Source organism: Onychostoma macrolepis, chromosome 06 (assembly GCF_012432095.1).
Source record: "Onychostoma macrolepis isolate SWU-2019 chromosome 06, ASM1243209v1, whole genome shotgun sequence".
Taxonomy (NCBI): Eukaryota; Metazoa; Chordata; class Actinopteri; order Cypriniformes; family Cyprinidae; genus Onychostoma; species Onychostoma macrolepis.
In genome coordinates this window covers 31,720,504-31,736,627 of record NC_081160.1, presented here as the reverse complement: position 1 = coordinate 31,736,627, position 16,124 = coordinate 31,720,504, and the positions used below count along the sequence as shown (strand labels likewise).

General features: G+C 34.3%; 1 protein-coding gene across 2 annotated transcripts in view; it reads left to right on the top strand.

The window, feature by feature from the left end:
• LOC131542803 (cadherin-22-like) overlaps positions 1-16,124 on the top strand; it is a 220,011-nt gene that overhangs the window by 58,357 nt on the left and 145,530 nt on the right. Inside the window, exon 1 of one of the 2 annotated variants that reach the window (XM_058779808.1) lies at positions 9,763-10,049. The exons of the other annotated variant lie outside the window; for it this stretch is intronic. The gene's annotated coding sequence lies outside the window, so the exon portion shown is untranslated. Of the gene's footprint in view, positions 1-9,762; positions 10,050-16,124 lie in introns of those variants that run through there. 2 annotated transcript variants of the gene reach the window in all.

Sequence of the window (16,124 nt, the reverse complement as noted above, 5' to 3'; positions counted from 1 at the left end):
TTTTTAAATTATACATAAAATTTTAATTCTGACTCCAAATTCTGTACAGTATGTGCATCTGTAGTATATAATATGCATGTGACTAATGATCCTAATAACTTTGGCAGATTATAATTTAATTTAATTTTTTTAATTTTTTTTAATAATTTAATTTAAAAGTGGTGTCTTTATTTATTTAATATAGTATCAATGATAATACTAATTTGTTTTATTTGATTTTTATTTATAATAATAATAATTTAATAATAATAATGTCTGATCTGTCCTATCACAATAAAGGCAAAAATGCCAAAAAAATAAATCTTATATATATATATATATATATATATATATATATATATATGTGGTTGGTCTGTGTGTCTGTAAGGTCATTTTGAATGTTAAAGTCAATGACAATTTAGGCTGAATCTGCAAAGTGGTTAGACTAAACACACAGAGGCGATTTCTCACGTCCAGAAAAGAAGAAAAAAAAGAGCGTTCAGGAGCCAGTTGCCATGAGCTACCCTCTGCCAGCCTTCAGAGGACAGACTCACAGAATGTGAAATGCAGGGAGATGGACGGCTGGAAGAAGAGGCTTTGAGACGTACAGGAGGGCAGAGAGAGTGTGTGTGTGTGTGTGTGTGTGAGTAAAGCTGAGGAAGGCCTCGGCCGGAGGGCTGGATGGTGAGAGTGTTTATCCCTCGCTGCAGCCGCTTTCTGAAGCAGCACCTCAGGAAGAGACATTAAAGCGCCCAACTCCACGCTCATCTCCTAATATACACACACACACACACACACACACACATATACACACACACCGCGGGGTCGCTACACGGATGCTATCGTCTAGCAGCAGACAATCCTGCCCTCCGGTTCTTCAGTTACAGCTCTGATTAAGAGATTAAATCACTTCTAAATCTGTGCTTTATTGTGCCAGAGCACATCTTTCTCAACCTCTCAACGTTGGCCAGGAGTTTGCCCTCTTTTCCTGAGCCGCCCTGATTTCTGCAGCTTTGCATAGAAAATCTGTTTACATGCCGCCGCTGCACCACTTTTCTTTAATTTTGTCTGTGAATTAAGAAAGTTTAGACTAAAAATTCTGCTGTTCCAATTCCAGATGCTGTCAGTGTGTTCTTTTTAATGAATGTAAACCCTCTTTACATACAATGAAGCTCCAAAAAAAACAAAAAAACAATACGACATCTGAAGCCAAAGATACAAAGAGCTGAACATCGCAGCTCTCAAATCGCGTTTACAATCCTGGTATGACTCATTTAAAGAGACCTGTTCACTCTTAAAAATAAAGGTGCTTCACGATGCCATAGAAGAACCTTTTTTGTCTAAATGGTTCCATAAAGAACCTTTAAAGGTGCCATAGAATGGAAAACTGTATTTACCTTGGCATAGTTGAATAATAAGAGTTCTGTACATGGAAATGACATACCGTGAGCCTCAAACACCATTGTTTCCTCCTCCTTATGTAAATCTCGTGAATAAAAAAGACCACTGAAAAATAGGCGAATCAGAACATAACACCTACTGTGACGTAACAGTCAGGATACCCGGCTATGATCTAGGCCAGCCGCCAGCCGAACCATCAGAAGTTCTGCAAGTATTGTGAAGAAACAAGCAAGGAGAACAGCGAAAATGGCAGATCATGGAAATAAATGTTATGTTCCAGGCTGTGCAGGCGATGTGAAGTGCAGGGATGGGTTGGTTTCTGTATTCAGAAAGGCACGGAAAACAAATAACGTGTTCTAATAAAATAATGCGATCCATTAAAGGGACATGGTTAGCTCCTTGCTACATTGCCACATAAACAGAGTAAGGAGAGATGACTGAGGATGATGGCGAATGATTTACAGATCCTGAGAAACACTGACAAGCATCTGATCTTGTAAAATGTGTGGTAAGTACTGCCGCTCCATACAATCGCGAATCTCGAAAGTGAAAGTAAAAAGCGATCGTGCATTTGAATAGCGGCTCCCTGAATGCCCGCATTTTATATACAGTATAATTACCCGACGATATAACTGCGAGAGAAAGTATTGAAATGTATATTTTCCCTGTGTTTCCTTCCTGCTGTGTGAGCTACTGAAATGAGCAGCACTGTGAAACAGCCAATCAGAGCAGAGCTCAACATTATTATTCATGACCCTTCCAAATAAGCCAATAACAGACCATTTCATTCTAGGGAGAAATCCTAGAATATTGTATCAGTGCATTCTATGGCACCTTTAACATCTGAAGAACCTTTCTGTTTCACAAAAGGTTCTTTGTGGCGAAAGAAGGTTCTTCAGATTATTAAAAGGTAAGAAAAAAATGGTTCTTTAAAGAACCTTTGACTGAATGGTTTTTTGTGGAACCAAAAATGGTTCTTCTATGGCATTGCTGTGAAGAACCTTTCAAGCACCTTTATTTTTTTCAGAGCATCATTGTATAAATCAATGCATTTAATGTTATGTAAAACTATTAAAAAGGTTAACTTAAATAAGGCTGACATGAACTATAAATTTTAATCTTTACAAAAAAAATAAATAAAAATAATAATGTTGCCTTTGCAACGAACTGAAAATCAATTTAAATTGAAATATTAAAAAGACTAAAACTAATAAAAATTAGTTTATAAATAATATAAATAAAACTACTTAAAAATTTTGAGAAATATAAGTATAATAACATATAACATTATAATAACAGTAAAGCTGAAATAGATTACATTAAAAATATAAACCTAAAAAAAAAAAGAAAAAAAATGAAAATGTTAAATTAAATGTTGCTTCGGCATAACTGAAATAAAATGTGTTTAATTTGAAGTACTAAAATTACTCAAAATAAAGCTGAAATGAAAATAGGTTAAAGCTAAATCGAAGTATTAAGAAAACTAATAAAATGGCTAAAAATTAAACTGAAAATATAAAAATAAAAGCTAATTCTAAATATTTATGAATACTATAATATAATATACTATTATTACTATAATATAATAGTATGCGTAAGTATGACTAAATTAACAATAAATCTTAAATAAAATATAAATATATTAGATTACAAGAATTAAATTAAATGAAAGAAAGAAAAAAAATGAAAACAGAAATGTTGCCTTGGTATATTAAAACTGAAATAACAATAAGTTAAAGCTTAGTACAAACATTAAAAAAGGCAAAAACAATGTAAAACTGAAAATAAATCAATATATTAATTAATACTATAATAGCAATATTAGTGTATATAATACAAAAATAATACTACAATAACACATTAAATCAGTTATATGGACTGATTCTATTTTGCTTTTTGGAGCTTGGCCATTTTAACATGATCAATATGAACTGTAGTCGTATGGAAAAGAGCTGTGTGAAGATTCAGAAAATTCAGATTTTTGTAGTATTATTGTTTTATATTTGGGTGGTTATTTTTAAATGAAGGTGTTAGAATTAAGCGATTAGTCTTCATGCATACATCTGTTAAACAGTCAGGTGCTCGTTTTACTTTTGCCTATTAAGCAGGTGCTTTTATCTAAAGAAACTCAGGGCTGCCTGCAAGCAACCAGCTTCTCTTTCACGCAGAACACTTTCATCCAACTTTCCAATACACACGTTTGCTGAGGGTTTTTATCTCCTCATTAAATCCACCGTATAAAGTTGTTCGTTGATCACAAGTCGAGCTATAATGTGTAAAAATGCATTAAATGTGTTTCAAGCCCAGCGCCTTCATGTGTTTACAGCGGAAAATTGTATAAACCCACTCAGATTTTCTTTTTTATATGGTGTTTATTTGAGTAGGCTCTCTAGCGCTGTGTGTTCTGGGAAGATCTCTGTTGGATCGTGATTGTATAGTCTGTTACTGATGTCTCTGAAAAGGAACGGGATGCTGAGTCAGCCAAACCGCAGCACAATACTCACTGCCACTTACCTAGTAAAGCAGGGGGCAAGTTTACCAAATAAGCCAGGCTTATTTCAGTTAGAACCAAATCAAGTGACAATAAGTCAGACTAACTGAAATAAACCTGGCTTATTTGGTAAACTTGTTTGCACTTTCACAGCAAACACACTTTTCATGCATGCCACTGTGTGTGATCTGGATGCATTGCTGCTTTTGGATAAAAAAAAACAAACAAACAAAAAAACACTCATTTTACTAATGTAAATGTGATGCATTTTAGAGTCAAATGAGAAATACTATTCGGCGGGAATTGATTATACTCTTTTTACTGGAAATTGCTACTACTACTAATATAGTTCTTACTGTTTTATTTGTATGCAATTTAATGATATCCATATAACAATCACTTAAAATTATTATTATCATTATTATTAGTAGTAGTAGTAGTTGTTGTTGTTGTTGTATAATTAGTATTGTTTAAAAAAAAATCTATTTAACAATGGTTTCTCTAATAATAATAATAATAATAGGGAATGATAATGCAGTTTTTTTATTATTTTATGCACTCATATGCAATTAATGATTTCAATCATTTATTTAACATTTTGTTATATTATTTATATTTTAAAATATTGTTAGCAGTGGTATAACAACAACAACAACAATTTTTATTACATTGAATATTAGTGTCTATTTATTGTTCATAATTGTATTCATTTAATTATTGTACAAAGCACACTTCATGCATGTCTGTTTGTGTGATCTGTGTGCATTTGGATAAGAACAAACACTCACTTTACTAATAAGTGTGATACATTTTAGTGTCACATGAGAAATAATATTGAACTTGATTGTATTCATTGGAAATTGATTTTTGGAAGTGAAAAGGGCGCTTTCTGCCTCAGAAAACATTCAAACCTGATTGTTATCTGCTATTTGATGTCAGTAGAAAAGGAAAGTTGTTTCAGATGTAGAGCAAGTTATTTATAGTTTGATCAGACATTACTAACACATTTGATTTTCTTTACAATGACATGCAGTGATGAATCACTCACAATAAGAGCAGGAATATGCATTAGAAATGCATTAGAAGTAAATAAGGTCATTAATGATTTCACGTCGACTTAAACGCTATATGCTGTTCCTTACTTTTTTATTGTGTTTGTCATTTCACAAGTGTGTCCTTTCCTCAGATTTCTCCAGCGACGTGTTCCTCATGTAAATTACAGGCATTACATGCATCAGAAGGTTATTTGTTTCTCTTTCAGAATGGCAGAAATGCATAGAATTGACAAACTCACAGGCACTGAATGCAGATTCCTCTCTTTCTCAGATAATCGGAGCTCATATGTGATGCATAGCTCAAAAAACACGCAATAAGACTCTTAAAGATGTGCGTTACTGGGCTGAGATGGGTAAAAGTTTACAATAAGCTGCAGTATTTATTCATTTTGTTAATGTTTGTTAGTAAAAACGTTGTTTTTGTTTTCACTTTTAGTTCATATTATCTGAGGTCCTATATTAATAATAGATTATTATTATTATTAATATTAATATTTATTATTATTATTTTTTTTTTATTAACAGAAAAATGGCAGCTGTAGTTGCCAGCAACATTTTAGGTTTTATGTATTTAACTTAAATGTACAATAAAAAAAAAAAATGTTATTTCATTAACACAACTACAAAACACATAACATTAAAAGTAATGAAATTAATAATAATTTTACAAAATAAGATGTAATGTAAAATTCTAATGTACATAACTGATAAGAAAAAAAAAAAACTTTCAGTGGAAAAAAAACAAAAAAACATTGAATGTGTGAATTATTTGAATATCACTTTAGTTTTCACTATTGACTAAGTTCTTTTTCACTTAAAATCTGTAAATTTAATACACGAATATGAGTTATTTTTTAACCATACATAGTTAACTGTAGTATTTTTAGTTTTTAATATTATAATTAATTATTTTATTTTTAAATTTAAATTAAAATATAAATTATTTAGTAATTTATTGTTTACAGAGTATGAGTAAATGTTGGAATTAACATTAAATAATATACATTAAATGCATGCAACCTGTTGTCATTTATTTTATATATTTTATTTTATATTTTATATATTTCCTATATTTTATTTTTACATTAATTTATTAAAAAATACTGTAGAGAACAGCAATATTATGAAATATTATTACAATTTAAAGCAAGTGTTTCCTGTTTGAATATATTGTAAAATGTCATTTATTTCTGTGATGCAAGAAGTATTTTTCATTGTTAGTTTATGTACTTCTAATGTTCATAATCTAATGTTCATTAGTTAACAAATGATACCTTATTGTAATGTGTTGCTAGTACAATACCTGTAATGCACAACCTTACGTGTAACCTGCTGTAATTTAAGAAAGTATTTCTATAAAAGCATACATCTATCCACATAGAGTATCATTCAGACAGTCCGAACTATCTGTTTTTGTAAAAGTGCATGATTAATTTAAATTTAGCTTTAAATCACATCTGACATCCAAACTTGCAGCGTTTGACTGGGTTTACTGGGAAAACACAACTGCACAAAGAGAGAACTACACAAAACGGTCGTTCCGGTACAATGTTGCAGTGACATGAGTCCACACAAAGTTAGATATACTGGGAGAAATGTGTGGTAGAGGCCATATCTCTGGGCTTTTTTCTCAGACTTTCAGTATTTTAGCTGAGCGCCGGCACCTCTGTCTCCATGACGACTTTTAGGAAGGCACTTCTCCACTTGCTGGATCTGGCCTTGCTATTACAGCTAACACAATAGACCATTAGAGCTCGCTGAGCAGCACGTGCGTGTGTGCGGTATCTGTTCCAGTGGCTGATATATACTGGATGGTTAGCAGGTTGGGCGTGGCTGTTTTCAGAAGTGCTTTGTTAGTTAAATACCAGCTGGAACTACATTTGCTTTTCTTGTATGAAGCAGTGCGAGCAAGGCAGCAAAAGAAAAGTTGTAGGTAAGTTGAGGCTTTCAGCTTTGAATCGTTACTGCAGACTCTTGACATATTCCATACAACTTGTGTGCAATATTCTTTTTAGGATGATTAATACAAATTTCCAGTGAAATCGATTTGACTTTATCTACCAATTCAAAAGCTAGTAAAGGACCGTTTGGGGTCAGTGCGATTTTTTTTAATGTCTCTTATGCTCACCAGGACTACATTTATTTTTATAAAAAATCAGTAGCATTGCAAAATATTTTTACAGTTTCAAATAACTGTTTTCTATTTGGATACATTGTAAATTGTAATTTTATTCCTTTATATCAAAGCTGAATTTTCCGCATCATTACTCTTGTCTTCAGTGTCACGTGATTCTTCAGAAATCGTTTTTGAAAGAACTCTTCTGCTCATCAAGGCTGCATTTATTTGATCAAAAATACACTAAAAACAGTAAAATATTTTATGATTTAAAATAACTGTTTACTATGTCAATATATGGTAAATTGTAATTTATGTTTGTGATCAAAGCTGAATTTTCAGCATGATTTAGTGTCGCACGATTCTTCAGAAATCTGTCTAATATGCTGATTTTCTGCTCAAGAAACATGTCTGATTATTATCAATGTTGAAAACAGTTGAGCTGCTTTATATTTTTGTGGAAACTGATGCATTTTGTTTTTTCAGGATTCTTTGATGAATAGAAAGTTCAAAAGAACAGCATTTATTTGAAATAGAATCTTTTGTACCATGTTTTTACTGTCACTTTTGATCAATTTAATACATTCCGGCTGAATAAAAGTTTTAATATCTGCTTACTGACCCCAAACCTTTGAACACTACAGTATGTTATTAAGCAAATTGAAAAAAGTTAACTAAATGAAACGTGGCCTTGACGTGGAATTACGTTTTTTAAAATAATTAAGTTAACAATTACTCATAAAGAACATCGAAATACATAAAAAGCAGTAAGTTATTGTTTGATTTTTTCCTGTCAGTATTTTTGTTTCGATTAATATTATTTTGCATAAAAGATAGCATTATGCAGACATAATGTCATAAAGATGTCAGAATGAGCAGATTAGTTGGTATTTAGTGTGTTCTTGTAGGTCTGCATGTAAACGAAAGCGATTCATGATCGGGCGGTGTATATATTCAGGGCTGGTTAAGAGGTGGGGCGGGGAGATTTTAGTAAGTGCTTCGTCAGGACAAAGTTGGTGTGATTAGGCCGTAGTTAAAGCGTAATTAAAAGAGCTTAAACAGAGGCAGAACGGTCTCGGAGGAGGCGGAGAGGACCTCAGGGGGAACAGCCAGATAGTGATTAAATGAAGTCTGTGGGTTATCGAATCCGCCGAGTGAACAAAGCGATACAGCTTCGCTCCTCTTCTGCCTCTCTCTCTCGCTCTTTGCTTGGCTCTGACAGCAAAATATATGTAATGACTGTGTTTTTTTAACCCACTTTAGTTCCCCCCGACTCTCTTCAAAAGACTGACATGGGTGCGCGAGGAGATTTCTGTCATTTATCAGCGTGAGGGAGCGAGCGAGAGAGGCCGGCCTGCCATTTTCTCTCTGTTCCATTAACAAATTACCTCCCCTCCCTATGCTGCGATTAGATGTACATCCCGAAAATTAATTTGCCTCTTAGTAAGAAAACAATTAAGTAGACTCTATTGTGAGACCCTGAATGTGCTTGCGCGCGCGTGTGTGTGTGTGCGCGCGCGAGTGTGTTTTCCAGGGCCTAAGAGGATGAGGAATAGGAGTGAGTCACTCTGGAGTCTGATGAATGTAGGATGTGTTCGCTTGTGAAGGAAGTAAGAAGAATGGCCGTCTGCACGGATAACGCACGTAGTGCATGTGAATGATCTTATATAACAGAGCGCACGCTCATTTCACAGCTAATTAGGCCCATTTTGTTACATATGTATGAAAATGTACATGCATTGTTCTTGTGTCGTGTTAACGCATGTCGTACTAACTGAGCTAATAGCCAGGTTTTGTTTGTTTTTTGTCTCTGAAATGTGATTGAAGACACTTTAAACAGTGTTGGGTTACTTTCAAATGTCACTTTGACAAATTTCATGCTACTCATATTTTATATAATCATTTGATTGAAGCGGTGAATCAGATGATTGAATTGATGAATCAGATGGTTGAATCTGTGAATCAGATGATTGAATTTGTGAATCAAATGACTGAATCGTTTACTCAAATGAGCAAATAAGTGAATCAAGTGATTGAATTGATTGGTCAAATAAGTAAATCGGTGAATCAAATTGAAACACTAAATCAGGGATCTCCAACCCTGCTCCTGGAGAGCTACCATCCTGCAGACTTCAGTTCCAACCCTGCTGCAACACACCTGTCTGTAATTATCAAGTAGCCCTGAACACCTTGATTAGCTGGTTCAGGTGTGTTTGATTGGGGTTGGAGCTGAAATCTTCAGGATGGTAGCTCTCCAGCAGCAGGAGTAAATCAAATGATTGAATGGATGAATCAGATGATAGAATCAGTGAGTCAAATAATTGAAAAAGTGAATCAAATGCTTAAATTGTTTGTATCAAATGATTTGGTTAAAGCAATCAAACCTTGTAAGAGAGACAATTTGTTTCAACATATTTATGTAAGAGTATATTTCAGTACTCTGCAGGGTTGCTATAATTAACTGAAACTAAAACCAACCAACCGAATGATTGAAAGAATGAATGCATTCATTCATTTTTATAACGAAATAAAATTAATGTTAAATAAATATAAAAATATATAAAAAAAAAAAAAAAAAATATATATATATATATATATATATATATATATATATATGTGTATGTATATATATATATATATATATATATATATATATATATATATATATATATATTTCAGCTAGTTGATATCAAGTTTATGGTCTGTGTTGGTTTTGTTTTACCCCTGTCTTAGTTCCTGTTTCCTTATTTGGTCATTTTCATGTCCTTTTTTAGTTTGATTAGTTGATTTAGTTCCAGCTGTGTGTAATTTATTATCTCATTTACCGTTGTATTTAAGTTCCTGTCTGTTCAGTTAGTTTTTGTCTGGTCTACTCGTTACGTTCCCTGTGTTTCTCAGCCTTGCCTTCTTGTGCCCCGTTTTGAGTTGGATTTGATTAAAGACTGTTTATTTAAGTTACCTCACGTCTCCTCGCCTCCCTTGTGTGTGAAATCGTCAAAGTTGAGAGGTAACATTTCTCATTATCATTTAGTTTTCATTTATTCCTTGATGTACTAAAATGACTAAAATTAAATAAAAACAACAAAACCTTATATAGACATAAAAAAAAAACACTTGAAATGGCAAAATAAATTAACCAAATTTAAAATGAAAATGGTTAATATGAAAATAAATACTAAATTAAAATACTAATAAAAACTATAATATCACCCCAATGATGCTAAAATAAGTTTGTTTTGGTGTAAATTTGCATCCATGATAAACAAAAAACAGCACTGGTTTTTGTCATGCTGCGGAAAAACTTGAATGAGTTACTCCCTAATTAGTAAAACAGCTGATTCACCCAGTGATAATCAAATAATGCAGAAGATAATCAAATTTCTGCATATCCAGATGTGTGCTGTAATTTCTGCATTTCATACAGCTGATTCAGGTTTCTGGATTGCAGTGTTGAAAGTCTTCAGATCGTGGCTGTTCATAAGCGACCTGCAGGGTTTGGTTGGGGAATTGCGCTGTGTGAATTACATGTAGGACAGATTTTGTGAGTGAATTTGTGCCATCACTTTGTTTGCATAATTCCTTTAGTGAATCGGGTGGTAAAACAATACACACGGTGCGTGCAAATAACCGACGGGCAGAATTCCCCTCAAGTGGGCAGCTGCTATTCAGAGGTGCATCGTGGGGGAAGGACGCTCGCGCTGAGAAGATTACGCTCCGAAATCCCATCGCTGGTGCCAAATGAAGTCAAGGGTTTGCCACACAGCAAATTTTGCTGACTCTTAGGGATTAGAGACTTTAGCGTGTACTGGCGAGACGCGGCCCATCCAGCGCTCGCAGGCGACGTGTGTGTTCATTTGCTTTCACCATCTGTCAGTTTGTTGGAATTGATGTCACATCGTAATCAGATGCACTGAAACGCTGAGGTATTTATCTAATGTTTATTAATTTGCGCTCCGCTAATGTAACATAATCAGGTGGTTTAGGACGGCACGTACATGACGAGGAAAGTATGTTAATGTGCTGCTGATTTGTATGTGGATGAGTGCGGTGATTTAAAGGCTGATGGTGTTGTAATATATCAGACATGTTACTTACAGTGATTTCTCAGAGTAGACGTCCTGGATCAGTCTTCAACCAGATATTGGGGTTAAGCTTCTGGCTGGGTTCAGGAGCTTAAACAATGTTACTATCATTAATCTTTGATATTAATAGTAGTTAATGGTTTATGGAATGCTTGAAAGGGTTTCTTTGGTTGAAAATGCTGCTCCAGGATCAACAAAAGAAATTGAACTGCTTGAGGTCTTAGTTATGTGGTCATGCAATTGATCTGATTGTGCTTGATCCTTGATCTGATTCATAGAACAAGTTTGTCAATTTTCAGTCAGATTTGAAACTTTCCATGCATGCAAAATTTCATCTTACTTCTTGGCCATATAAATAACATCTGCACCAAATTGCATGCTTTTGCTGTATTATTGCATATGCTTGATATTGCATATTTTGGTCTTGATATGCAAATTGTTTTAGGGAGAAATTGCATGTGAGGTTTTTTTTTTTTTTGTTAGTCATTGTGCAATGGACTTGAAAAGCGTGCAGTCATCTGTTCGTTCCCAGTTTCTGTATTCCGCACATGTACGTCTATGCTCTATAGAATTAGAATGCTGTCAAAGTCTATTAACTCACATGTAATTGTACCTTTAGGCCTCACAGAAATACCTTTTACATTAATGGATGATTTCGTCCACACAGCAATCTCTTTCTTGTACTGTGGAGCCCACAGGCACCGCTATTTTTACCAAAGTTTCAGCACTGTGTGTTATTGTTTGTGTAAGTTTAATACTATAACGATTTCCTAATTTATTGACTAATCAGTGATTCAGTTATTCAAATGTAGTATGAGAGTGAATTAAAGGATGCAAGATTTGTTGCCGTGCACCACAGCGTCACGGAGCGTCTATATAAAAAGTCATTTAATTTGATGCCAAAAGTAATTAACCACTTAAATCACACTTAAAATGCCTAAATGTCATTGCATTAGATGATTTAAATATCATATCAAGTGTCATTTCTGGTAAAGAAGATGCTTTTCAATCAAAAAAAGAACAAAATCACCAGCTTGATGACATTGAGCAAAAATTATGAAGAAAAGCAAAGTTAGTGTAGATAAAAGATCCTGCAGCTTTTGTAAGATATTTTGCTATCTAATTCAATGACATTGAGACATTTTTAAGTGTCTCTCAAGTGACCAAATGCATTTAGGGCTGCTGTACTTCATTTGATGAACGTTTGTAAGCAGGGACTATGTTGGTAAACTCAAGTTCAGCATGAAGGCTAAGTGGCTTTTAGTTTGATACTCAAAGAGAGTCTTTAGCATCTTGCGTGTTGTGATTGCTGATTTAAGTCTTTTCACATCAGCAATGGAATTTACCACTATAATTGCACCATCTAAAGCTTTTTGACAAGATGCCCAGAAATAAAAATCTGCACAGTGCAATAAAACAAGAGCTGCACAGTAGTTTCCCGTTCCAGCGTGATTTTAAAGGAGGAGTCCTGAAAGCTGAAGGACCCCTGTGTGCTGCACTCGGGAATCCAGTCGCAGGACTAACTGGGGCAGAATGCTGGTAAAGTGGTTTTGAAAAACCGCCGCTCAGTGCCTGTCGCACTAAAAAACAATGCTCTTTTGGATCAGATCTTAGATGTATAACACAGTGGCTTGCAGTATTCTGCATCTAATAAGTTGGATTGCATACCGGATGTTATGCATGGTCAAAAGATGAAAATACTGTTTTTTTTTCTTTATGAAGAAAAATTTATTTATTTTTATTTTTTTGTCATGTATGATTTTAAACGATTAGTTCACCTAAAAAAGAAAATTTGCAGAGAACGACCTCACCCTCAGGCCATCCAAGATGAAGATGAGTTTGTTTCTTCATCGAATTAGGAGAAATGTAGCATTCCATCACTTGCTCACCAATAGATCCACTGCAGTGAATGGGTGCCGTCAGAATGTGATGGATTTGGATTTGTTTCTTACAAACACAGCTTTTGGCTTCTCAAGACATTAACTGATGGACTGGAGTGGTTTGGATTATTGTGATGTTTTTATCAGCTGTTTGGACTCTCATTCTGACGGCACCCATTCACTGCAGAGCATCCATTGGTGAGCAAGTGATTGAATGCTACATTTCTCCAAACCTGATGAAGAAACAAACTAATCTACATCTTGGATGACCTGAGGGTGAAGACATTTTCAGAGATGTTTAATTTTTCTCTCTCATTCTGACGGCACCCATTTACTGCGCTCATTACTACTCTGTACACTGAACGTGCTAGTATCTTAAAATGCCATTACATTATCCATAGACTGACAACACCGTTCAGTGACATACCTTAGATGACTTATCTGTAAATGTGGATGTGTGGTACACTGAAGGGAAAATTAAGTATATAGAATCTGCAACAATACTGCAGTTGCTCTCAGAGCGTATGAGATGTGCTCATACGCTCACTCACGCCGATGTGCTCGAGTTAGAGGGCGTGCAAAACAAAGTGTTTAGGTGAGGAAAAATAAGTGACAAGGCCTCCGCTGCATACTCGACTGACATCTTTAAAACATCAAGGCGATCTATAGAAGTTTTCACCTTGCGGTGTCTTTTTATTGAGACAAACGACTGAATGCAGTCGTGAACACAAACTCCTACACTGGTTCCTCTACAAACACAAACTCAGTCTGCTGCTTCTGCTGCCCCTTTTATGAATCTGTCAACGTGAAAGGTTTTGTACTGTTAATTCTTTCATGGTACTCTTCCTCATGTTGGTCCAAACCTGAATACTGTTTTTCAGTGGAACACGAATGAATGAATGAATGAATGAATGAATGATAAAAGCAACATGACTTGTTGACTATATAAAAGCCATATGATATGTGACCCTGGACCACAAAACAAGTCTTAAGTCGCTGGGGTGTATTTGCAGCAATAGCTAAAAATACATTGTATGGGTCAAAATTATACATTTTTATTTTATGCCAAAAATCATTAGGATATTAAGTAAAGATCATGTTCCATGAAGATATTTAGTGAATTTCCTACCGTAAATATCAAAACTTAATTTTTGATTAGTAATATGCATAGCTAAGAACTTCATTTGGACAACTTTAAAGGCGATTTTCTCAATATTTAGATTTTTTTGCACCTTCAGATTCCAGATTTTCAAATAGCTGTATCTCGGCCAAATATTGTCCGATCCTAACAAACCATACATCAATGGAAAGCTCATTTATTAAGAAGATGTATAAATCTCAATTTCGAAAAATTTACACTTATGACTGGTATTGTGGTCCAGGGTCACATATGACTTTTATGGCATAATATTAATATGGTCTACTGTTAAGGTACTTTCTTGATGTTTTTCACATTCTTGTAGCCTAAAATATATAAAATAAAATGTACTTTAAAATTCCTTGTTTTCTAGTAAAACATATTCTAAATGTCAGCAAACAAATAAATAAAGAACTGAGGAACAGTACATAAAAGAGAATATTTCTTTAAATTTTTATTTTTTTGCCTACAGATGAATCTAAAAATGTGTTTCACTTAAATTAATAATTAATTTATTAATATAAAATAAATGCTATTTATTTTTACATTTATTTATTTATTTTAAATGTATTTAGTCAAAAATGTACCAAAAAAATTATAAATAATAGCACACTGTTACACTGTTGTATGGTTAGTTTTCGGATCATTCATAGGAACGTTTTGACTGAATCCCGGTTGGCATTAACCACATGACTCAGTTATCTGTTCTTACAGTATGTGCGATTAGGATTAGTCTGTCCTAAATCTCAGGATGCTGAAGGTGTCCGGACTAGTGGATTTTTGAGATTTTTGAGGCTTTTTGGTTTACTTTGCGCAATTACCCCAAACCCTTTGCACTACAGAAGAGGAATAGTTTGTGATGGTTATAATAAAAGTGGTTGCAAATGCAATTTTATGATGTGACACTATTTACCAAAACTGACATACTTGCATTTTCCCATCAGAGTGAAGTATGTATTTTTAATACATAGTAAAAATGCATGATTTCAGGTGGATGTGGATCACATTCATATTCATCATTGAATCGGTCATGATGTAATATCAGGCTCTAGAAGAGTATTGATTTTCTAACACATTCACAGCCTTTTGTTTTCTCTGGCTTTTCTGATATTGATGGCCAGCGGGCCGTGACTATATTTCAAGAGGTTTCACAGGGCCACGCGAGACGCCGCTGAGTAAACCAAACATTTTTGCAGGGCTTTTATTTACCAGGGTTTGGAGAGAAATACAGGCGTCCGATTTGGGAAAACCTCAAGGTGAAAATAAGTTAGTCTTCATGATTACCTGCAGTCTTTTATGAAGGTTGGAAAGCAGTGTTGCGGTGGAGTTTTTCCCAGCCGGTTTCCTTTCAAGCCGGTTTGTCTTGGCCAGCTGTGGCTGAGAATTGCATTTCAGGCGATGGTAATTCTTGCAGGCACCTTTTCAGAGCGGTGAAATTTGCCAGGGATCTGGAGACAGCAAAGGGACTTTTAATGAACAGCTTTTATTGATCAGTGGACAAAACAGCTGTTAATTACAGGAGAGCAGCGTTTAATTGGCGCTATGAAATAGGGCCGTCATGTGCCAGTCTAACAGCCAATGACAATGATGGAGTTGATGGAGTTCTGTGTTGATGGAGGCTGAGCTGGTTTAAGAATTGGCTTGCCAGATTGCTAGAAACTGGTTTATTTTGTAATGCTAAATTTACACGATTATATGGCTAGCAATTTATTACATTTTGTCCTGGTGTCCACCACAATCTGTGACCCATTTTTAGTTTGAGAAGCACTGAGTTATTTATGGAGTCTTCTGACAATTAATGTTCATATACTGAATTTATTATAATAAAAATGAAATATACATTTCAGCACACATTTTCTCATTTTATTTGTATGTTAACTTTTTTTTTCTACATTTTTGCTGTCACACCATAGGACACAGTCCAATTTTTCTCATTAACATTTTTTTCTAATTCACATGTATACAAGTTTTAAATTGGGTAT